This window comes from Eschrichtius robustus, chromosome 13, assembly GCF_028021215.1.
Source record: "Eschrichtius robustus isolate mEscRob2 chromosome 13, mEscRob2.pri, whole genome shotgun sequence".
NCBI classification, from domain to species: Eukaryota; Metazoa; Chordata; class Mammalia; order Artiodactyla; family Eschrichtiidae; genus Eschrichtius; species Eschrichtius robustus.
This window is the reverse complement of record NC_090836.1, coordinates 43,855,601-43,879,547: the sequence shown is the minus strand read 5'-3', so window position 1 is coordinate 43,879,547 and position 23,947 is coordinate 43,855,601. Positions and strand designations below refer to the sequence as shown.

The 23,947-nt window shown below is 52.5% G+C and overlaps 1 protein-coding gene and 1 long non-coding RNA gene across 2 annotated transcripts in view; one reads left to right on the top strand and one right to left on the bottom strand.

The window, feature by feature from the left end:
- Positions 1-1,989: 1,989 nt before the first annotated feature.
- Positions 1,990-23,077, bottom strand: LOC137775279 (uncharacterized). Its single transcript, XR_011075994.1, has 3 exons — positions 22,827-23,077; positions 3,139-3,320; positions 1,990-2,177 (listed from the first exon to the last, which is right to left on the bottom strand). It is a non-coding gene; the product is annotated as an uncharacterized lncRNA (long non-coding RNA).
- The window catches only part of FIGNL2 (fidgetin like 2), a 25,330-nt gene continuing 24,023 nt past the window's right edge, over positions 22,641-23,947 (top strand). The window contains exon 1 of the mRNA XM_068560998.1: positions 22,641-22,850. The gene's annotated coding sequence lies outside the window, so the exon portion shown is untranslated. The remainder of the gene's footprint in view (positions 22,851-23,947) is intronic.

The following is a 23,947-nucleotide window of genomic DNA, read 5'->3' as shown; positions in this document are numbered from 1 at the left end:
CCCTGTGCCCCCATGCTGCCCCTTCCCTGGTGTTCTGTTCTCCTGTTCTGTTCCACCTTGCTGCGGTAGTTATTAAATGCCCCAGCTTCAACCGTATATTACTCACTTCACGCATCTATTGTACAATGAAAATTAATGAATCCAATGCTGATGATGAGTGTATATGTTTGCTGAACGATCACACATCGTGTGTGTCCTGTGTGTCTCTACTTGTAAACTGACGATATTAGTATGTACTTTGTCACACAAATTAAATTAATTAAGCCATGTAAAGCACCTAATGCCTGGCACATAGTAAATGCTCAGTAGGTGTTGGCTGCTAAGATTACCGTGACTGGAAACCACAGGCCTGCCCACGTGTATGAGGCATTTGGGTGAACACAGCGGTTTGCAGCTGGCCCCTCCCAGGGAGTAGGCCCCTTAGAGGTGACCAGGTGGACTAGTGTCCAGTTCATTTCCCAGGGACTCCCGCATTCCTGAAATGTATGGAAATATTGAGCACCTTCTAGGTTTGCGCTGGGCATCATGCTAGCAGAGAACAAGAAAGACACCTGAATTCATGAAGCTGGCATTCTGGTAGGTGAAACAGACCACAAACCAAGTGAATGAAGAAGATAGTTACAGAAAGTGGTAAGTTCTGTGGAAGACACAGATGAGGTTAAGTGACACAGTACATCAGGCAGATGGGTGTGGGGCTGCTTCAGTATTGTGGTCAGGGCTGATGGGGAGGTGACATACCTGTGAAGGAACTGGGCAGAGCGTTCCAGGCAAAGGGACCTGCAAGGCCAAGGCCAGAGGTGGGGAAAAGCTTGTCTAATTCAAGGAACAGAAAGGCAGCCAGGGTGAGCAGTGCCTAAGCAGAGGGGGGAATGACGGAGGAGAGGTCGGCATAGGCAGGGGCAGGGTGAGAAGTTGGGGCTCTCTTCCAGAGGAAGTCATGGAGGTTGTTTAGCAGGGAGTGACATGCTCTGATTTGTTTTCTGATTGGTATTTTTAACGCCCCCCTGGCAGCTGTATGAGTTGACTGTTGGGGAACCAGGAGAGCAGACAGAAGCCTCTGAAGCTGTGCAAGGAAGTAGGAGTAATAGGGGCTTGCACGCTGGAGAGGTCGGGGGCGGGGTCTGATCCAAGATACAGCTTAGAGACAGAAAGGCCAAATTTTGCTAATGAACTGGACAAGGGAAGGATGGGAGAGGAATTCGGGAAGAGAGAAAGGGCCAGGGAAGCCCAGTTTGTAGAGCCATGTCCTGGGTCTTGAGAGCCCTCTTGTTCTCTCTGGCCCTGCCCCTGCCCCACACAGGCCACCTCGAGCCATCCGCTCCCCGGCACACAGTCCGCTGCCCTAAAGCGGGGGCAGTCCAGGCTTGCTCCTTCCATCCCTCAGTGAGAAAAGGTGTCCCTTGCCTTCCTCCAGAGTCAACACCTGCCAAGGCCCGAGCTTGGATTCCGGACCCCATTCTAAACTCCCGGCCCTTCTTTAGATCACAACCTGCACAACGGTACAGCTCCCCTCTCCCCAGCCTGAACCCCTGGCCGGACCTGAACATCCTAGGAGCTCTGAGACCTACAGGCGCGGGGCTTGGAGGGACAACCGGCCTGAACCCACCACTCGGGCTGGGAGCGGGAAGGGAGGACTTGGCCTTTCCTAAGGGAATCTCCCAGCCCCGCTCCCCGGGGGAAGGAAGTCCCCTCCCGGACCTGCGCCCCTCACCCCGCTCGCGGCCCAGTCGAGTCCAGGCCGCAGAGGCCGCCGCCCCTCCCGCCCGCGAAAGCTTGCGAGGCCGATCTTCCGGCCTCAGGCTAAGGGCGGGGGAGGGTCCGAGCGGTAATTGCTGCCATCTGCTCCCTCCTCCCCTCCCCCTCCCCCAAGCCTGGGGGAGGGGCTGAGGCGTACCGAAAGCACCCCCTCTTACGCGCACCCCCGCCTCGGGAGGGGAGGGCGGGAGCTCTGGGGTGACCCGCGAACCCACCTTGGGGCGAATGCTGGGGGGTACCGAGAGCGCCCCGACCCGCCTCTCTGGCTGGGGACGGGGATTCGCCTGCTGGAGTCACACAGCTTTACAAGACACAGAATCCCAGCGTTCAGGTTCTGCTCCCGGTGGCGTCGAGACTTCTGAAGCATCCTGGGGGTTGTCCCTCCTCAACTCGCTGACGCACGCATTGGTCCGTGGTTAAGTCTTGCTTTGGGATATTAACGCATCAATCTCTGAACAGGATGGCTGTGACTGGTGTGGGTGGGAGGGGAGGGTGAGGAACCCAGGGGAGGGCCTGGAACCCCCTGGAAGAGGCAGGGTGGAGGAGACAGAACTTGGCTCTCAGACACCTCCCTCGGGCTGGGCTGAAATTCTCGTCCAGTTACTCCTCAAGGGTGGGGCATCTTGAATACGTTCCTTCCCCGCTGTTTCCTCCTCTGTAAAATGGGGATACCCCAGTATCTACCTCTTGGGTGATTCCACAGAGGGCTAGTTGCTAGCCTTGGGGAGACCAGGAGCATCAGGCCCGCCCCTGGTCTTGGGGAACCCCCGGGGCAGGGGGAGTGATGGCAGGGGTTGCCTGGGTCCTGTGGAAGGTGCTGTGACAGCTGGGGACCCTGAGGAAGCAAAGACTCCGCTGGGGAAGAGGGGGTGGGCTAGGGACAGGAGGCCAGGGAACAGATGATGCGAGCAGCCTCACTGGTTTCAAGCCCATCTCCTGGGGTCTCTGCCACATCAGCTTCAAGTGGTGAGGGACATTGTCGTCTCCATCCCTGTACTGATGGCAGCTCTGGGGGCATTGGGGGTGCTCACAGGGCAGAGTACCCCACTGCCCTGGCACAAGGAAGCACTGCCCAAATGCTTACACATCTTCACACACCCCTCAGGGGTCTAAACAATCCCCCAGGAGCAGAAGCACAGGTGATCCGGAGTGAGATTAGGCTCCCATATAGATCAAGCCCTCACCCACCTTCTCATGTCAAGGCCCCTGGGTGACACAGGTGTCCTTCCTGCCGAGGACCAAGGACCTCACCTTGCAGCACAGAACGCCTGCTACCTCCCCTCCTGCAACCTTGCCAACTCCAACAAACCTGTGTTTGCCACTGAGGCCAGCTCCAGAGGGGCGAAGCTACAACCCCTCCCCCCAACCATCCCCATCACCCACCTGATGGCCTGATTCCTCAACACAGGTGAGCCCTGGGGATGCTCAGCAGGCCTGCTCCCAGCCCTGGAGGGGCTGTCACTATAGAGTGGGGATGCAGCGTGAGATGTTCTGGAATCCTAGGGACCACTGGCCAACCTGAAGGTATTGCCTGCCGGAGGCGTCAGGAGGCTTCTGGGTTTGGGCTGGAAGGAGAAATAGAAGTTCATGGGGCAGGAAGAACAGCACGTATGTTCAATATCCTGTGATAAACCATAATGGAAAAGAATATTTAAAAAGAATGTAGGGGACTTCCCCAGTGGTCCAGTGGTTAAGAATCCGCCTGCCAATGCACGGGACATGGGTTTGATCCCTGGTCCGGGAAGATCCCACATGCCTCGGGGCAGCTAAGCCCATGTAGGACAACCACTGAGCCTGCGCTCTAGAGCCCCTGAGCCACAACTGCTGAAGCCGGCGCGCCTAGGGCCCATGCTCTGCAACAATGAGAAGCTCGCGCGCCGCAACGAAGAGTAGCCCCTGCTCACTGCAACTAGAGAAAGCCCATGCACAGCAACGAAGACCCAGCACACCACCCCCCCCCAAAAAAAAAAATGTAGGGACTTTCCTGGTGGTTAAGACTCCGAGTTTCCACCGCAGGGGGCGCAGGTTCCATCCCTAGTCTGGGAACTAAGATCCCACATTCCGTAGGCCAAAAAATAAATTAAAAAAAAAAAAAAGAATGTCTATATGTGTATAACTGAGTCACTTTGCTGTACAGCAGAGATGGGCACAACATTGTAAATCAACTATGCTTCAAAAAATGTAAAAAATTAAAAATTAAAAAAAAAGAACAGCATGTGCAAAGACTCGGGACTGTGAAGGTAGTGATGTGTCTGGAGCAGGAGTGTTAGAGGGGAGGAGCTGACTGGGATAAGGAGCAGAGAGGTGTGTGAAGGAGGCTGAAGAGACACATACCTTAGACTTGGGTTTGTTGTAGCAAATTGAAGTGTCAGCACAGGGAGGGACAGAAAGGAACATAAGATGCTGGAAGGAGTGAAACTGACAGGAAGTAAGATAAAAAGGTCAGTGCCAGCCCAGTGATTAAAAAGACCATTCACTCATCTGGGCCTCAGACCTGGGAGCCAATAGGGACTGGTGGGGACTGTGGTGCTCACGTCAGCCCCAGGGATTCCTTCTGGAAGACCAGTTGCTACTCAGCCCCGGCCAGTTGTTGCCATGGCAGCCTGTGAGCTTAGTATTGTCAGCTATTTTCAAGAAAAATTACAAGTGTAGATTTTTATGTGTTGCCTCCTGGTTTTTAAATGTTGACAACTATTTTTTAAATCTTTAAAATGGTGTGTGTGTCTAAAACACACATAGCACAGATATATCTGAGGATGCAAACATACTGGAAGGCTGTTGGAAGTTTTGTAAGAGGGAAATGATCTGAATAACAGGCCTGGGTTTTAGGATGCCCACTCAGGGGCATTATGGAGGAAAGGCCTGGTCAGTGAGGGCAGTTGCAAGCGTCAGGACCAGAGGGGCTGAGGCCTGAACAAAAGCAGCTAACCTGGAGAGGAGGGAAGGCCCCAGGCACAGTGTAGGGGTCTTCAGGGATTAGCCTTCCCTGGGGGGTTATAAGTCGCCTATCCCTTTGTCCCCTTTGACACTGCAAAACATCACCTAGCGGGCGGGGAGGCCTATTTGGAGTGGGATGCCCCAGAAAATCCCCAAGGTTGCACTTTAGCAGGCCACCTGGAAGAACTGGGTAAGATATTCCAAACAGCCCCAAGAGGGAGGGGCTGTGTTGGGGGAGGGGCTCAGGAATCCGCCTGGCCTTCAGGAAGACCCCAGCCAGCCCTAATGGGAACCACACGTGGGGTGAGCTGGAATCCTGGATTGCCTGTGACGTCTGGCTTTGGAATCAGACACTTGGCTCAGGTCACTCCTGACCTGCTGAAGTCTGAGGCCTCTCAGCCCCAGCTCCCTTCGTAATCGCTGCCAGACATATTCTGCCCTGCACCCAGCTCTGGGGCCTGCCTGGGTCCTGGAGAGGAGGTGCTTCTCACCCCCATTTCCTGCTAGGAGGGCACCTAAGTTCTGGGGGACTGGGGGTTCTCAGACCAGAATCCTAGGCTTCCTGCTGGGCCAAGGGTTGATGATCTCAGAGTAGCAGAACAAGAAGTCCTTTCCAGTGTCCCCCCAAACAGCGTGCCCTGAACTTCACATGCCTCCTGGTGCCCTGAGCTGCTTCTGGCCTTGTAGTAACTGGTGCCCTCGGCCTCCATCCCTCCCCTGTAGCATCTATGAGGCGCTCTGTGGCTCTGGCAGTCACAGCCTCTGCCATGCCCCACAGGGTTAATTTCCTGCAGGACCTCAGGCACCAGGAGCAGGGAGCAGTCCAAAGGGCAGGGGAAGAGCCTTGTGAACAGGTGGTTTGCTCCTGAGGATTCTCTGTAAAACCGGGGAAGGGAACAGGTTTCTCCTAGCATATTTCCTGGTGCTCTCTCTTCCCCCTAACTCAAGCACCTCCAGGCCCAGGAACTGGAGCTGTGTCACATGATATTTCAATACAACATGGAGGGTCTAGGAAAATTCCCAGTCCTTATTTGAGTGGCTCACTCCAGCCTTTGGGCCATGGCTGTCATCACACCTGCTAAACCCTCTTTGTAACCCTCCAACTATAGTGTGTATGTGTGGGTGGGTGAGTGGGGATGCACTTCCTGCTCGATTCAGGACCCTCCCCATGACCCCCTACAGGCCCTCAGCCCCAGCCCCCTCCTCCTGGGTACCCTCCTTGAGAACTTCCAGGCAGCCTGCTCAGCATCAGGCCAGGGGCCCAGGCGCTCGGACAGGCTGCATTCCTGGGGGAAGGGGAGAGGAGAGGAGGACTGCACAGAGCCCCCTCCTCCCTTCCGGCACAGACCAGGCTGCCCAGCCTGGAGCTCTCTCCAGCCTGCTGAAGATGGCCAGAGTAGCGCCAGCAAAGCCCCTGGCAAAGGCAGCAGGACCAGGCACATAGGGGCCCCTACTGGTCTCTGCTAAGGATGAAGTCATCTGTACCTTGGAGCTATTCTACTCCTGTGGGGACCTAAGCTTCCAGCAGTAATAATGACCCACAGTGGGCACTGACTGGGTGAGAGGTCCATGGGGTGAGGTGCCCAGGCATGGAGGGGATGCAGGGCAGATGAATAGGGCAGCCCCTCGGCATAACTTAACACCACACTCCTGCAGGGCAGCTCAATCTCCCAGGAGTCCCTAGAGAGGGTTTAGGGACTTCCAGAGAGAAATCAGGTCCAGCAGGATGGAAATCAGGCAGCAGTTGTAGGATATGAGAGAGTACTGGGGAGGAACAGGGAGCCTCCTCCGGAGCTGGTAGATTCGGATAGTCCCTCCAACCCAATCCATCCCCATCCCCCAGCCTGGTTTCGGGAAGCTCTCCTGATGAATATTTAAAAGCTCAGCGCTGGGCCTGATTGAATTTTAATGCTGGCGACCCGAGCCCGGAGCCAGTCCAGGCAATTAGTCAGGAGCCATTAACGCTGACGGAGCTGATTTATGGGCGGGACCGACCTGTGGGGGGCGGGGGGTGGGGGTGGGGTGGGATGGAGTGCTGGAGCCCAAGCTGCCGGGAGGCCCGGGATTGGGCAGACAAAGTCTCCGGCGTCAGCCAATCCCTACAGCTCTCTTGGCTTGCTTTGCATCTCATTTGCATAGCACTCCCAGTCGGCAAACCTGGGCGATGGGGAAACCCAAGGGTAGGGGCGACTGGCTGAGAGTGGGACCCAGGCTTGGCCCTCATCCTGAGACCTGACTAGCATTTATGGCGAGGGAAATGTCTCTGTTTTGCACGTGGGATTCCATTGGACAGTCCCATTGTTCAAAGGACCTGCCCCCAAATCTTGGTAGGGCCCGGTTCTGGGGGAAAATTCCAAAGGAGGAGGAGGGGAGCAGAGAGGAGGGCGGAACTGGGAACTCTGGGCAAAGATGCTGGGTCTCAGGACCTAACAAAGGACTCTGGGTTAAAACAGACAGGAGCCTTAAGGAGCCCTTACTGTGTTCCAGGCTCTGTGACTCCATGGGTGCCACGGCTCTGCCACCTCCCTGATCCGCTTCCCCTACCGGTTCCCAGTCCCTACTTCGCCTCTCAGATGGAGGTTCTGCACTGATGGGGATGAGGGTTGTGGGTTTTCATGGTGCTGGATTATGCCTCCGAGGCCTGGGAATGAATCCAAGGGGCTCTTGGAGGAGATGGCCCTCCTCCCCTCCCTACTCCTCATCCCCCTGACCTGTGTGAATGAGCTGGGACTCAGCCTGGAGTGCTCTATTGAACTATGCCCGACCCCTTAAATCGTAGGTCAAGGATTTAGCTGGCCTGTCTGCTGCCACTCTGGCAGGTGGCCTCCTCCTTACCAGCCCCCCACCCCTGTCTGAGCTTTCAACCACTGGAGATGTGGTGGAGAGCCAGCGTCCTTCCCCATGGGTCCAGGCCTTATCTAAGCTGGAGTGGTCTTTACCGAGGGAGGGGCAATGGAAGGGAGTGGATAGAACTCTGGGCTGAGAAGCCAGTCCCTACAGGGAGGCTTGTGGAGGGGTTGGCAGGGAAGGGGGAGGCATTAGTCAAGGAAGGCTTCCTGGAAGAGGGAGGGCAGAGTAGAGCCTGGAAGGAAGGGAGGAACGGGTAAAAGAAAAAGAAAAGGAGAGGAAATCTCCTGCAAGGGAACACCCTGTTTGAATCAGGAGAAGGTGAAGTGTAAGCTCAAAACTCTCCATCCCTTTCAGCAGTAACTCAGTGTGAGGCTGCCTGCCAAGGCAGATGAGGCAGGGTGTGAAGGGATGATGAAAATTAGTGTCGCTATTTAATGAGCACCTACTATGTGCTAGGCACTATGCTGAGCACTTTAAATATACTGTTTCATCTAATCTTTAGAGCAACCTAATGAGGTAGTATTCTAAGAATTCCCATTGTATGGATGAGGACACTGAGGCTCCGAGAGAAGCAGTAACTTGTCCAAGATCACATAGCTACTTGGTGGCAGAGCCCTTGCTCTTGTCCACCCCTTCATACTGCTCACAGTCGTCTCAAATTCAACTTATACTCTTCTTTTTAATTTCCAAATCTCCTCCTCCTCCCATGTTTCTTATCTCCCTTTACCAGCATCTACCTAGTGATAAAAACAGATACTGCAGGTAATCTTTGCCAAAATCCTGAGAAACAATCCCACTTACATTGTCACCCAAGCCTGAGACCTTGGTGTCATCAATCATTTACAGTTCCAGGATCTGCTCCCTAAAGATTTCTGAATTCTATTCCCACATCTCCCGCTTGGTTCAGGCCCAGGTAATCCTCACGAGGGCCAGGTGAGGTAAGACAAGAGCCTTATGGAGCCTTTACTATGTGCCAGGCACTGTGCTAAGAGCTTTCCTGCATTTTCTCTTAACTAATCCTCACCAGAAGTCTGAGAGTAGGTCCTTTGATTGCTAGGTCACTATGTTACAAATGGGGTGGAGAAGGTCAGGAAAACGGCGGGAAGAAACCCCCAGTTGTCCTGGGCTCACTATGATGGTGGGGTGGGAAGCAGACCCCACCAGATCAGATGGAGCTCCCAAGTCTCTTGCCCTTTTCAGCTGTTCCCTGAAGCCTACAGTTTCCCAGGCTGGATCTGTGTCCTGATCTCTGGGTGCCTCTCCCCACTTTGACAAGAGGAATTGGGTTTCAAGTTAACAGAAGACCCAACTTAAAAATGCCCTAAACAGCAAGGATGTTTATTTATTATGGTTGCAAAACAAGACATAATAGGTGGGACTGTTGGTTAATTCAGTGACTCAACAGTGTTGTCAAGGACCAAGGAAGGACCCAGTGTTCCTTCCTTCCTTCCTTGTTTGTTTCTTTTTTCTTTATTTCTTTTGTCAACTTTACTGAAATATAATTTACATGCAGTAGAATGCACAGATTTTAAAAGTACAGTTTGATGAGTTTTGACAAATGTATACCTAGTAGCCACCATTCCAATCAAGATGTGGAACATAGACATCATGCCAGAAAGTCCTCTTGTGACCACATGTGGTCAGTCCCTCCCTCACCCCCACTGGTAACCACTGATCTGATTTCTACCCCCATAGGTCAGTCTTGCATGTTCTAGACCTTTCTATGAATGGAATCATATTATATATACTCTTTTGTGCCTGACCGTTTTGCTTCAGTGTTTTTGAGATTCATCCAAATAGTTGCATGTATCAGTAGTTCATTTTTATTACTGAGTAGGATTCCATTTTATGAATATTCCACCGTATTGCATTCTCTTTTTTTCTGCCATCTGTATCGTGTTGGTTTTTGTCCTTGTACCCTAACTTCTCTTAAAGTCACAAGATGGCTCCGCAGTTCCAGATATCACATGCAGACAACAACATTCAGAAGCTAAGAAAAGGTGTTTCTCCTTTGGCCCCTGAGAAGTCTTTCCAGAAGTCTCCCAAAGAACATCCCTTCATGTGTCATAGGCCAAAATCATATTACACGTCCAATCTTAAACCAAACACTAGTAGAGAGAATGGAATTCCCACAGACTAATCCAGATTCACCCCTGGGACTGGGGAGGGGCTCAGCCTCTCCTGAAGAACTGGCAGTCTGGTCCCTGAACAAAATCAAGGTTCTGTTAGCAAGAAAGGTGGGGAGGGGCAATGATTGTTGGTCAATAACCAGTAGTGACTGCTTTATCTGCTTCTTCAATGTTAACAGTTCAGCTTTTCCATTTGCAGCAACATGGGTGGACCTAAAGATTGTCATACTGAGTGAAGTTAAGTCAGACAAAGACAAATATTATATGATATCGCTTATACATGGAATCTCAAAAAGGGGTACAAATGAACTTATCTACAAAACAGAAATAGAGTTACAGATGTAGAAAACAAACTTATGGTTACCAGGGGGGAAGTGGGGGGAGGGATAAATTAGGAGACTGAAATTGACATATACACACTACTATATAAAAAATAGATAACGAATAAGGACCTACTGTATAGCACAGGGACTCTACTCAGTACTCTGTAATGGCCTATATGGGAAAAGACTCTAAGAAAGAGTGGATATATGTAGATGTATAACTGATTTATTTTGCTGTACGCCTGAAACTAACACAACATTATAAATCAACTATACTCCAATAAAAATTTTTTTAAAAATGCATCCAAGTTGCATGTATCAATTGTTTGCTTTTATTGCTGAGTATTGTTCCATGGAATGGATGTACTACAGCCTGTTTAACCATTAACCTTTGAGGAACATCTGGATCTTTTCCAGTTTTGGGTTATTACAAATAAAAAGCTGCCATAAATATTCATGTAAAAAATAAAAAAAATTTTGTGTAACCATTAAGTCTTCTTTTTCTGGAATAAATGTCCATGAATGAAAACAAAACAAAACAATTCGGCTTTTGTTCAGGGATCCACCTCTCAAGGAATGTAACCCGTGTCCACCCAGGAGTAAATCTTGATGCATCTGCCTCAATCCTAGTAATCCTGCCCCCTGACCAGGGCTTGGTTTAAGCATGAGGACTGTGGACGACACAGATTGCAGCACCTAACATCCATTCTCCTGTCTTCTTCCTTAATAATAAAGAGTCACATTTTATTTAGGGTGACACAATGCTCTGCTGAAAAATGTTTCTAGATTTTTTTGCAGCTAGATATGGCCATGTGACCAAGTTCTGACCAATAAGATGTAAATAGAAATGCTCGTGGAACATCTGAGAAGGTTGCTGACTCTGCTGAGGAACAAACATTGGCCCTTTGTTTTGCTACTTCTGGTCTACAACGTGGATCTGATGGCTGGAATTCCAGCAGCTATTTTGGAACATGAGGTGAATTTGAGAATGAAATCATGTAAGCTAGGTGGTGGGTCTCCAATAATACCGAAACTATGGAGCCGGCACACCAGCACCACCTATTTTCAGATTTCTTTTATGTGAGAAAGAATAAACTTCAATCTTGTTTAAATCACTCTGAGTTTTGCCAACATATACAACTGACAAACACAGGCAGTAACAATTTCCCGTCAATGAGGCAAGAGGGAAAATCTTCTGGATGTCTCTGGGAAAGGTTTCTTTGTTCTCAAAAGGAGGCACTTGAGGGGAACAGTTGGGCCCACATGGGATGATTAGAATTGCAGTCAGGCATTTTGTGATTTGAGGGGAAACATCCAGGGACACAGCAGATATGCTGAGGGTGTTAGATGTGAAGATGGAAGGAACCTGGGTCCCTGAAGAAGGTGTTGAGTCTCTGAGTTAACTCTGGAGCCACCATTTCTCATTCTTATGTAAAATATTGCATTTGATGAATTCTGAAATGCACATTTGGTCACATGATAATATTTCTGAAATCAGTAAACATCTTACCATCAACAGCACCTTAACCTGCTGTCAGCCAGACAGCAGATGTGCTTAGCTGTCCTTGCTGCACATGTACACATTTTGGTGGCTTTCCTGGTGTCATGACAGGACAACTGCAACCCCATGATGTTTCACTCCACAAACCATGTAAGGACTCTTTGAGTCCTGACTGATATCTAGAAATTTTTATCGACTATCTGACAAGATCATCTGCCAGCATCGAAACTTCCAGAATGGATGTCAGTGGCTTAGAGGGAAACCCCAAGGGTAATAGTGGATGTGGTTGGCAACCTGCAAAATGGTCCCCAATGGTCCTCACCTTCTGCTAGTCACACCCTATGTAGCCCCTTCCCACATCGTTCTGGGCTGGTCTTTGTGACCAGTAGCATAGGGAAGAAATCATGATACTATGTGACTTCCAATATTAGGTTATAAAAAGACTGTGGCTTCTGTCTTGAATGATTGTGCTCTCTCTTGGATTGTTTATTGAGAAGCCAGCTGCCATGTCATGAAGACAGTCAGGCGGGCCTATGGAGAGGCCCACGTGGTGAAGAACTGAGGTATCAGCCAACAGTCACCTAAGAACTGAGGTCTGCCAACACCCACGTGCCTGAGCTGGGAAGTGGAATCTGCTGCCCACAGCTTGAGTGCTAGCTCATGGGAGACCCTGACCCAGAAACACCAGCTAAACCGCTCCCAGATTCCAGATCAATAGAAACTACAACATAATAAATGTTTGTTGCTTTAAGCTTCTAAGATTTGGGGTAATTTTTTCCAGAGCAACAGATAATTCATTCAGTAGAGCAGTCTTTTAAGAAATGCTTTCTCACCAACCCTTAAATCGGCCCCGATGATGAGTCCACATAGAAAAACATTGACAGCTCAAAGCTGAAAAGTGATTCCAAGAATCAGACTCTGAATATGATAAATTTAAAGAAATTCTTAAGCAATTTATCTCACCCATGTTTTCCTTGTTATATAGGTGCAAGAGTAATTTATGTTAAAAAGTATATTTCAGGGACTTCCCTGGTGGCACAGTGGTTAAGAGTCCACCTGCCAATGCAGGGGACATGGGTTCGAGCCCTGGTCCGGGAAGATCCCACGTGCTGCGGAGCAACTATGTCCACACGTCACAACTACTGAAGACTGCATGCCTACAGCCCATGCTCCGCAACAAGAGAAGCCACCGCAATGAGAAGCCTGCGCAAGGCAACGAAGAGTAGCCCCCACTTGCTGCAACTAGAGAAAGACCACGTGTAGCATCAAAGACCCAATGCAGCCAAAAATAAATAAATTAATTTATTATTTTTTTAAATGTATATTTCAGACTTCCCTGGTGGTCCGGTGGGTAAAACTCCACGCTCCCAATGCAGGGGGTCCAGGTTTGATCCCTGGTTGGGGAACTAGATCCCGCATGCATGCCGCAACTAAGGAGTCCGCATGCCACAACTAAAGATCCCACATGCTGCAACTAAGACCCGGTGCAGCCAAAATAAATAAGTAAATGAATAATAAAATAAATAAATGTTTTTAAAAATATATTTCCATCTAAGTCCAAAAGAACTCTTTTTTTTTTTTTAATTCATTCATTCATTTTTGGCTGTGTTGGGTCTTCGTTTCTGTCCGAGGGCTTTCTCTAGTTGCGGCGAGCGGGGGCCACTCTTCATCGCGGTGCGCGGGCCTCTCACTGTCGCGGCCTCTCTTGTTGCGGAGCACAGGCTCCAGACGCGCAGGCTCAGTAGTTGTGGCTCACGGGCCCAGTCGCTCCGCGGCATGTGGGATCTTCCCAGACCAGGGCTCGAACCCGTGTCTCCTGCATTGGCAGGCAGATTCTCAACCACTGCGCCACCAGGGAAGCCCCAGAACTCTTTTTAATAAATGTAACATAAAAATTCCAAGTGATAAGAAATCATTATGTCAGTTTAATTGGCAGTGCTTTTTCTTTCTAATGGTACATAAAGTAACAGTGCTTCGTGGTTTTTTTTGTTTTTTTTTTAACTTTATTTTCTTTCTTTATTTTATTTTATTTTTTTGGCTGCGTTGGGTCCTTGTTGCTGCGCACAGGCTTTCTCTAGTTGCGGCGAGCGGGGGCTACGCTTCATTGTGGTGCGCGGGCTTCTCATTGCGGTGGCTTCTCTTGTTGCAGAGCACGGGCTCTAGGCGCACAGGCTTCAGTAGCTGTGGCACGTGGGCTCAGTAGTTGTGGCTCACGGGCTCTAGAGCGCAGGCTCAGTAGTTGTGGCGCACGGGCATCGTTGCTCCGCGGCATGTGGGATCTTCCTGGGCCGGGGCTCAAACCTGTGTCCCTTGCATTGGCAGGCAGGTTCTTAACCACTGCGCCACCAGGGAAGCCCAACAGTGCTTCTTAATATCAGTGGCATCTAGGGCTTCCCTGGCGGCACAGTGGTTAAGAACCTGCCTGCCAATGCAAGGGACACAGGTTTGAGCCCCGGCCCAGGAAGATCCCACATGCCGCGGAGCAACTAAGCCCGTGCGCCACAACTACTGAGCCTAAGCTCTAGAGCCTGCGAGCCACAACTAGTGAAGCCCACGTGCCACAGCTACTGAAGCCTGCGCGCCTAGAGCCCATCCTCCGCAACAAGAGAAGCCACGGCAATGAGAAGCCCACACACAGCAAGGAAGAGTAGCCCCCGCTCGCCACAACTAGAGAAAGCCCACGCACAGCAGCAAAGACCCGACACAGCCAAAAGTAAATAAATAAATAAATAAATAAATTTATTTTAAAAATAATCAGTGGCATCTAAATTGGATGAAACATGATCATACGTTTTCCTTATTGTATAAGCCATTGTGAGGCGAGTTTTCTGGTACTTGCAGCAGAGGATTTTTGTTTGTGTTTTTTTTTTAATCTTTATTGGAGTACAATTGTTTTACAATGGTGTGTTAGTTTCTGCTTTATAACAAAGTGAATCAGCTATATGTAAACATATATCCCCATATCCCCTCCCTCTTGCGTCTCCCTCCCACCCTCCCTATCCCACCCCTCTAGGTGGTCCCAAAGCACCGAGCTGATCTCCCTGTGCTATGCAGCTGCTTCCCACTAGCTATCTATTTTACATTTGGTAGTGTATATATGTCCATGCCACTCTCTCACTTCGTCCCAGTTTACCCCTCCCCCTCCCCGTGTCCTCAAGTCCATTCTCTACATCTGTGTCTTTATTCCTGTCCTGTCCCTAGGTTCTTCATAACCAATTTTTTTTTTTTTTTTTTTTTTTAGATTCCATATATGTGTTAGCATACAGTATTTGTTTTTCTCTTTCTGACTTACTTCACTCTGTATGACAGACTCTAGGTCCATCCACCTCACTACAAATAACTCAATTTCATTTCTTTTTATGACAGCAGAGGATTTTAATTCGGGAGTATTGGATAGGGTTGAGGAGGAGGTGTGTAAGGAGAAGCAGAGAACAAGTGTGTAAGGGAGAGTAGGAGGAGGTTGGGTAGGGGTCTGTGGCAAACAGCTCAAAAATATTTATGGGAAACCCACATTGCTCACTGTTCAAGTGTGTTAATCCTAAGCCTCCGATGCGTTATTGAGGGCCTGGAATCCTGTCACCCATGGTGTGTAGCACTTGCTGGCTGCATTGGAAATGCTTGCAGTTCCCAAACAAAAGTGGTGACATGTGACCTGACACAGGAGTTTTTCTGTATTTTAAATTTTACTTGCCCCCAAAAGGCTTTACAGTTTTACAGCTTTATGGCTTTATGGCTCATACAAGGGCAAGTGGAAACATGCCGGACAGAGGCTTCCCTGGGACATCCATTGCCCCTCATCTCCCAGAGGTGTGGCCAGTTGTTGGGAAAATGTCCAGGGGCCAAAATCTCAACTAGGCAAGAGAGGGGACTGGGGCTAGGGATCCAGTTAGCTGTAGAGGTAAGTGTGAATCACTATTCATAGATTTTGATGACTCAGCCATTTGTTTCATGAGCATCTTCTCATCCTTCCTCAGGAAAGCCCCGTGAGGGCTGGGCGTCTATCATCAATCCACTTTACAGATGGGGAAGCTGAGGCGGGAATGTTAAATTTACAGGGTAAAGGGCAAACCAAGAGTTGAACTCGGGCAATCTGGCTCCAGAGCCTGTGCCTGTCTTAGCCACTACCTTAGGGCATTTTAGATGCGTGGGGAATTTAGCAGTCGCTGAATCCAAGCCCCTGATTTTACAGTTGAGGGAGCAGGGATTTTACAGAGAGAGCAGGACTTGCCCAAGATCCACAGGGAACGGGTGGCTGGGCGGGACTCGGGCTGAGGCGTCCCGGCTTACAGTTGGTGAAAGAAGGGGGCGGGGGAGGGGGGGTGTAGGCACGAGGAAGCGCTGCCCCTCCCCACCCCGTCCCCTGTGCAAAGCGCCCTTTCTTTCCATTTCGGGAACGGGTTCAACTTGGTGCGGGGGTGGCTGGGGGTGGCCTCGGGAAGCCACCCGGCCTCCTTCATTCTCGGGATTCCCTGAGGCAGCCATTGTCCCGGGAGGAATGTTCGGCCAGCAGCCCCGAGGGGGCGGAGCCTCTCTCCGTGCCCCAGACAAGCTTTGTGCTTTGTGCTCTCCACCCAGGGCCCCTCCTGGCCTTCACCAGCCGGGACTTCCGAGCATTTTTCAGGGCTTCCAGGCCAGGTCGCTTAAGGAGGAAGCTATTGGGAAAGGCGTGGGCCTTGGGAGATGCACTGGGCCCTGAAACGCCAGTCTGGGAGGGCTGCCTGGAGGAAATGTGAGGGCACCGCCCAGAGGCCTGGGGTAGTGGCTCCTCAAAGCTTAAAATATGCATTCCCAGCCTCTCATTACTAGGATTTTTATCTTAACCAGACATATGCACAAAGGTGGGTATTACAAGTCAGTTCATCAAGCTTTTATTTCTGGAAAGAAAAATCTACAGCAAAGGAAATTTGTTATTCTTGCATGTCCATATGATGGAATATTAAACTGTCATTAAAAGTTGTGTGGTGTAGATAAACAACAAAGATTTACTGTATAACACAGGGAACTATATTCAATATCTTGTAATAAACTATAGAGCTTCCCTGGTGGCACAGTGGTTAAGAATCCGCCTGCCAACGCAGGGGACATGGGTTCAATCCCTGGTCCAGGAAGATCCCACATGCCATGGAGCAACTAAGCCCGAGCGCCACAACTACTGAGCCTGTGCTCTAGAGCCCACGCGCCACAACTACTGAAGCCCACTCACCCAGAGCCCATGCTCCGCAACAGGAGAAGCCACTGCAATGAGAAGCCCACGCACCGCAATGAAGAGTAGCCCGCGCTCGCTGCAGCTAGAGAAAGCCTGCACGCAGCAACGAAGACTCAACACAGCCAAAAATAAATAATTAATTAATTATAAAAAAAACTATAATGGAAAAGAATCAGAAAAAAAGGAATATATATATATATATATATATATATATATATATATGCATAACTGAATCACTTTGCTGTACAAGCAATATCGTAAATCAACCAGACTTCAATAAAAAAAACTCTGTGGGTTAAGTATATTTATAGACAAGAAAAGATACTCAAAATACTTGCCTACTGAGAAAAGCAGATTACAAGATAGTGTGGCAATCTCTTACTATATCGACATCTAGAAAAATAACCTGTCTTACTCCAAAGTCTTACCAGTGGTTATCTCTGGGTAGTGGGATTAAGGGTGTTCGATTTAAAAAAATTTTTTTGTTTTGTGCTTCTCTATATTTTCTAATTTTTAAAGTTACTTTAAAAAGGTGTTTTACTTGTGTAACAAAAGTATTACGTGTGTGTGGATCCTAACTGCCCGCTGCTTGGGCTGGGTGTCCCCCACAGGAGAAGTTTCTCCAACTCTCAGATGGTAGGCAGGGACAGCTGTTCAGGCAACAGAAAAATGAGCGGTGACCATCAGACAGGCAACGTGCCTGAGCCCGGTAATAATAGCAACAACTCACTTAGCGTTTCACAAAGTGCTTCCACACACACAATCTTATTGAATTCCACCACAATCCTCTCAGGACACATCACTCACCTTTTCCAGGTGAGGAGCCAGGCTCCAGCAGCTAAGTGCTCCTCCGCTGCCCGCCCGGAGCGACAGCAGGCAAGTAGCTGGATTGAACCCAGGGTCTCCCATCTTCAACCACTGCACCCCACTGCCTCCCCACTCATGTCCATTGCAGCATCTTACATTATCCACCTGTCCCTCTCCTCCTCTGACTGTGAGCTTCTCTACGGAGCACTGGGGTCTTACTCAAGTCTCTATTCCCAGAACCTAGTATACGTAGGCATCAGTACATGCTATTGAATTAATGAATGAATGAACAAATATTCAAACCTGGAGCCCTGGTGAAGCAGGTCTTGGTAGTTCCCAGACCTGTTCTTTGTAGCCTGTGTCCTTTTCTATTTGCTGCATTTTCTGTATTTATTTCCCTTTTGTTCTTTAATACTTGCAAAGTCTTTTGGAAAATGGCTGACAGCGAGAGTTGTGGGAACAGCTCTCTGTCTGGATCTGAACCAAAGCTTTAAAAAGGCTCCCAATACCCACTACACACCAGTAACTGGAGGCAACCACCCTGGAGGCCAAGGGCACAGAGGAGAAGCTCTTCATCAGCTCTCCTCCCTGCCTGGGGGAAGGGTTTCTATCCAGGACCAATGCTTGGAAAGGATGGGGCTCCACATATTGAGTGCACACCCTTCCAGACCCCAGACCCAGAGAGGTGGAGGTTCAAGAGTGGGCTGTGGTAACAGAGCCTGGGCCAATCAGGGAAGGCTTCCTGGAGGAGAGACCTGGGAGGCTGGTTTAAGAAGGGGAGGAGGCCAGGCCAGAGGGGAGAAAAGCAGGGAACATGCCTGGGCAGTTGGGCGCTGGATGATTTAAGTACAACCAGATGTGCTGGGAATCTCCTGTCAGGCCCAGCCCCAGTGAGGGCAGTGGGGGTGGGGAAATCTCTGAGCCACTTGGATTTTCAGTTCCCCGTTCTTCCTTGGGTTGTAAGCTTTAGGGAGGGGAGAAGCTCAATGGGGTTCCAGAGGAGCTGGCATGTGAGCGAGTAAGCCAGGCAGGCTCGTGTGGAGTCTTCCGCCTTTGGATAGGGTGTAGGATGTGAAGGGCTCTTCTAGGAAGCCGGGTATTGGGCTCAACCCCTGGAACCTAGAAAAAAGGATTAGGAGAGCTCTGGGGTAGGATCTACCAGCTCTGCTGGGGGTAGGGGATAGCTAGGGAAGCATTACAGAAGAGGACATATCTGAGTTGGGGTTCTGAAGGATAAATGATACTCCAGGGAGAGAGACTCTGCGGTATTGAAATGGTGTGGGTGCTTAGTGAGAGGTTCTGTGGTGCTGTATTATAAAGGCGCGTGGTGGGATGACAGTTCAGTTTGGGGTGCTGGCCCAAAGGCTGTGATGCAGGATGGGGGTGGGATGGGTGTGCTTCTGCTCACAGACCAAATGGCAGAGCCAGAGAAGGTATGAGGATTTTGGAAGTGGGTCCCAGGGTCCCCAAGTGTTGGGCCCCTGGGGGAAAGGAGGGGACTGATAGCCAGCCCCGGCACCTCCTCCCAAGTCTGAGGTTGTCTGGCACAGAGCTGTGTCCGCCCAGAGGGAGGGATGCTTTTTCTCATTCTCACGGAGGCTCTTACTTGCCCCTGGCCGGCTGTGGGGTGGGGATTGGACCCAGACACAGCCTGTAGCTCACTGGGAAGGCAAAGCTGGTATAAGCACACAAACAGAGAGTGAGGGCATGAGCAGGGTTGGGGAGGCACTGGGAACTGGGCCTTGAAGTCCAAACAGCCAGAAAGAGAAGGGTTAGGGGGAGCTAATACTTGTGGGGGGAGCAGCCTGAGCCCAGGGTGAGTGGGAGGTGTGGCAGCCAGCTGGGTGTGGTGTGCTCTGGGCACGCACCCCAGTCGCCCAGCCTGGACACATTTCCTTCCTTTCCTGCTTCTTAATGACTCCTGAGTGGCTGATCCAGAGGACTACAAAGAGAGGTCTCCCCACCCTTTCCTCTTCCTCCCTTCCATTTCTTTCTCCCTTCCTCCCCCCACCCCCATCCTTCCCCAAGGCCCTTTTCTTTCCTTCCTCCTCACCCCACCTGCTCCTCCCTCCCTCCCTCTCTGGCTTCCACATCTTCCCTAACTCTCCTCTCTCCCTTCAAAACCCATAACGCTGATTCTCCCTGGGCCAGCTGGGTTATTTTCCTTGATGTTTTCGGAAAGGCCTTGTTGCAAATCTCTGGACCAGGAAGGTCACACACACACCCCTGCACACATACCCATGCCCCCCTCCTCACCCCCCATGCTCGGGCACTCAGCAGCACACCCAAGCACAGCACCTGTCTCCACCTTGGATGTGATACAAGCAAAAGGGCTGGGAAAGAATGGAGGGCCCTCAGCAGCAGCTGAGCAGAGCATTACCGCCATCACTACCACTATTATTATCCAATCCATTGCCAGGCACTTGACCTAGGCCGGGATGATCATAAGACCTGCCAGAACCCTGTCCTCAGCAGGGGGCTCTTAGGGCACAGATCTGTTGACTGGGGACAGCCAGGAGAGGGGTCAGCAGGGAGTCCTCAGAGAACAGACCCCCAAGGCCCCGCCCAGGAGGGCAGACACGATGAAGGGCCATTTGCCAGGATTGAGTATTTGTCAGCCCAGGAGGCTGGATGATGTATTAACAGGACTTTAATGAGCCTGGGATGGGGAGCCACACTTCATTGCCTGAGCCTGGTGGGCAGAGGGGTGAAGAGACCAACCTCACCCCCATCTGCTAACTAAACACTTTAAGTCAACCTATGCCTCTTTGCCCATCAGAAACAATTCAGCACCTCCGAGATGCAGCACCTTCCCACGTGAAGTCCAGCAAAGGCCTCTCAGCATGCTGACCTGCCTTACTGTCTTACTGGAAAGGCCTTCCTGAGGTCTAACCTTGTCTTTCATACTGGAGGGACCTGGGGGGTGAAGGAGAACCTGATCCCTGCTCCAGGGGAGCACCTTATCAACTCCTTTCTCCACCCTCACCCCTGTCATCCACCCCACCCTGGAGCCTGGGGGAGCATGGCCCCCAGTGACACCTAGCCACAATGCCCTGGCAATGCTGGGCTTGGCCTCCAGGCACTAGTCCTGCTGGTTGGGGTCACTCAGTTCATGCGGACATTGGCCTCTCCCTTAGCTCCTACCCCTGACCCTTGAGGAGCCTGACAGGTAGGGTAGAAAGAGTACAGTGGATTCTAGATCCAGCTTTGCTGTGTGACCCCAAGCGCGTCTCTTCTCTCTGGTCCTCAGATCCCCCATCAGTAAAGAAATACTCAACAAATTCCTTCCCCCTCTGTTGTCCCGGGATTGCCCCTTCAGCTAGGGGTTCAGCTCTCCTAGGGTGGCAGCTGTGGCTCCCTTTATCCTGCCTTTCTGATTTTGAAGACATGGGTTGCCCTACCATTCTGACCCTGTGCCAGGGTGTGGCCCTAGGGGTGTGGCATAGAGAGGAAGAGAGGGTTCTGGGGTTGGAGAAGATCCTGACCTTGGTGAATTCCAGGACCTGCCTGGGTGCTAGTCTTGCTTCCATATGTGGGCTGGGAAAAATATGGGAGCCTGTCCCTTTCCCTGAGTGGCACCTATAGGGGTGCCCTGGGAGATCAGAACCCGGAGCTTCCAGAGGGGGCCAGTGAGACCCCAGAGACTCCAGAGAAACCATCACTAGGAGAAAGGAAGGGGAGAGTTTAGAATTCTGCAAAACACTGAGGACAGAGCACTACCGGGCAGTTGGGGGTGAGAGCACAAGGGCAACCTTGTCCGACTAGTACTCAGAGAGTCTGAGCAGCACCCAAAAGAAAAAACAAAAACAAAAACCACACCTCAGAAGAGAGGACCCTCAGACACTGCCCTTGCATGGGAACATAGAAGGCCTTGGGACCCTCTGGGTGCTCAACATCTCCTCTGGGAAATGTATCTGTAACTTCCAACCTAAGCTCAGACCCCTCTCCTCCTGGGGCAAAGTGGGTTCTGCTGCGGGCTGCTCACCCTGCAGATTTCCTTTCCTGCCTGGATCACCGCTGAAGACTTGCATCAGTGTGTCTGATAGAATTCTGTCTGCCCTTGTACTGGGAGCTCCACCGGGAGAGGGATGTGTCTTTGGGACTTCCTCGGGTGTCCCCAGCGCCTAGCCCAATGCCCAGGCACAGAGTAGACGCTCAATATATATCTGCTGAATGAATGCACCAATCAACGAACGCCTTTGGACACCTCCAAGCCGATCACAGGTCTGGGATTCATCCTGTTGGCCCAGTGTGAATGCTGCCTTCTTGGGGAAGCCCTCCAGGGAAGCCCACGGTTTAGACGTCACATCGCGTTCTCCACTGCCCACCTCCAGGGCTCTCGGTCCTCCCCCGAACCCACCCCACTCGGAGTGGCATTAGTGCAGAGCGGTGGACTTGCTGGGCTGTGTGTGTCCCACCCTCTGCATCCCGGGCAGGCGCAGCCAACTGTTCACCTGGGGGCGGAGGGGCGGAGGGGCGGAGGGGCGAGGGGGGGCGAGGAGAATGAAAGAGTGAGTCTACCAGGCTTAGGCTGAGAGGCCGAGGCAGTCCAGGGAGTGGGGGTCGAAGGCGGCTAGCGGACGGGGCGGGCCGGGCCGGCTGTCTTCCCCTTTGCCCTTCGACCCAGGAAGCCGCTCACACCCGGCGGACACGCTCGGCCGCCCTATTGCTCCGTCCCGGCCCCCCGCCTCGGGGACTGCTCCTCACCCTGCTCGGCCTCCACCCCCACCCCAACTTCCCGCTCCAACGGCCCGGGAGAGGCGGGAGCGGGCCTGAGAGTGGCGCAATGACACTCCACAGCAAGGGTCATTTGCTCTTTTTCCCCCTCTGTGGCTAATTTATTTTAGAGCTCGGGGAGGAGAGGGGCGGGGCCGGGCCGGGCGGGTAGAGAGGAGGGGCCGGGCGAGCCCAGGGGAGGTGGGGGCGGGGCGGGGCGGGGGCGAGGAGGGGAGGGCGGGGAAGCAGCCGGGGTGGAGAGGGCCGGGGAAGGGGCGGGAGTTGGGGGGAAGGGAGGGGCACGAGGGGAGGGGAGGAGCAGGGAAAGGGGAGGGGAGCAAAGGCCTGCGAGGGAGGGCGCTGGGGGCGGGCGAGGGGAGGCGGGGGTGGGGGTGGGGGTCCTGCCTGCGGGGGGAGCCGGGGCGGCCCCTTGTCCGGCCACCCCCACTGCCCAGTCCCGCTCCCGCCCGCGGCGGCCGCAGCAGCCGCAGCAGTAGCGGCTCCAGGATGGTGAGCGCCGCTGCCCCCCAGCCCCGGCCTGTCGCCCCCGGCCCGCGCCCCAGCCCTGGGGCCGGACGCCCCCCCAGGCCGCGCACACTCACCTAGGACCCGGCCGGGATGCCGAGGTACGGAGCCGCGGGCCCGGCGGGGGCAGGCACGGGAGCGCGCGGGCGGGCCGGGGTCAGGGGGTGGTGACCGTTCGTTCGGTCGGGGTGTCCGGAGCTTTGTCCGCGGGCGCGGGGCAGTGCGAGGGCCGGAGAGGGCGGGGGCTGCGGGGCGCGGGGTTCAACGAGGCGGGGGTCGAAGGGCAAGGCCAGCGAGAGACCCCAGCGGGTGCGTGGGAGCCGAGGGTCACTTCCCGGGGGGAGGGGGCGGGCAGAGAAGGGGCTCTCCTCTCCGCCGCCGATGGGCACCCTCTTCGCCGCCCTCTTTGGTGCGGAGGCTGCAGCAATAGCGAGCAGCAGGCTCTGGGGGGAGCCTGCGGGATTGGGGGTGGGGAACCAGAATTTGCGGGTTCGGGTCCCAGAAGGATCCAGTGTCCGGAGCCCGAGGGCCGGCCCGAGGCCCCTCCCACTCCGTCAGGTCTTTGTCCAGCGGCCCCTGTGTGTGAGGGAGGGGGGTGGGGACTGGGTTCCAGGCCCGGAGATTCCCCAGCATCGTGACGGGGCAGTGACAGGAGACTGAGGCCACTTCGGGCCCTGCGGGTCCTGCGTCCCTCACGCCCAACCCCTGCCTTTCTTCTCTTCTGGCCCGGGAGAGCATAGCCCCCATCTCAGAGTCAGGGTGTTGCAGGAAGCAACTTACCTTCACCCGTGCGCTACAGGCTGCGAGGGTGACCCTCTGAGCTCCCGGCCCTTTCTCCCGAGAGCCCTTTAAACTTCCCCACTCCAAGAGCCCTCTCTTGGTCTGTCTACACAGAGATTCCCTTGCTAAGGAACCCGCTCAATAGAGGGTCCTCCGCTAGGGTTGGGCACACAGTAGGTGCTCAGCAAATGTAGGCCCCCTTCTCGGCCCCTGGGCGGAGGAGGCCTGGGAAGGGGTCTGCGCGGGGGCGAGTGTAAGTGGCCTGGAGTCTGCGTCCAGAGGCAGCCAGGAGCCCAGAGCGCAGCGGTGGGTGGACGGGTGGGTGGGCTGTTAAAGGGACGGTCACTAAATCAGGATTAGGCCGTGGGGCTGTCAGGCTGCCAGGCCCTGTCTCCATGGATACCTAATTTGGAGGAGA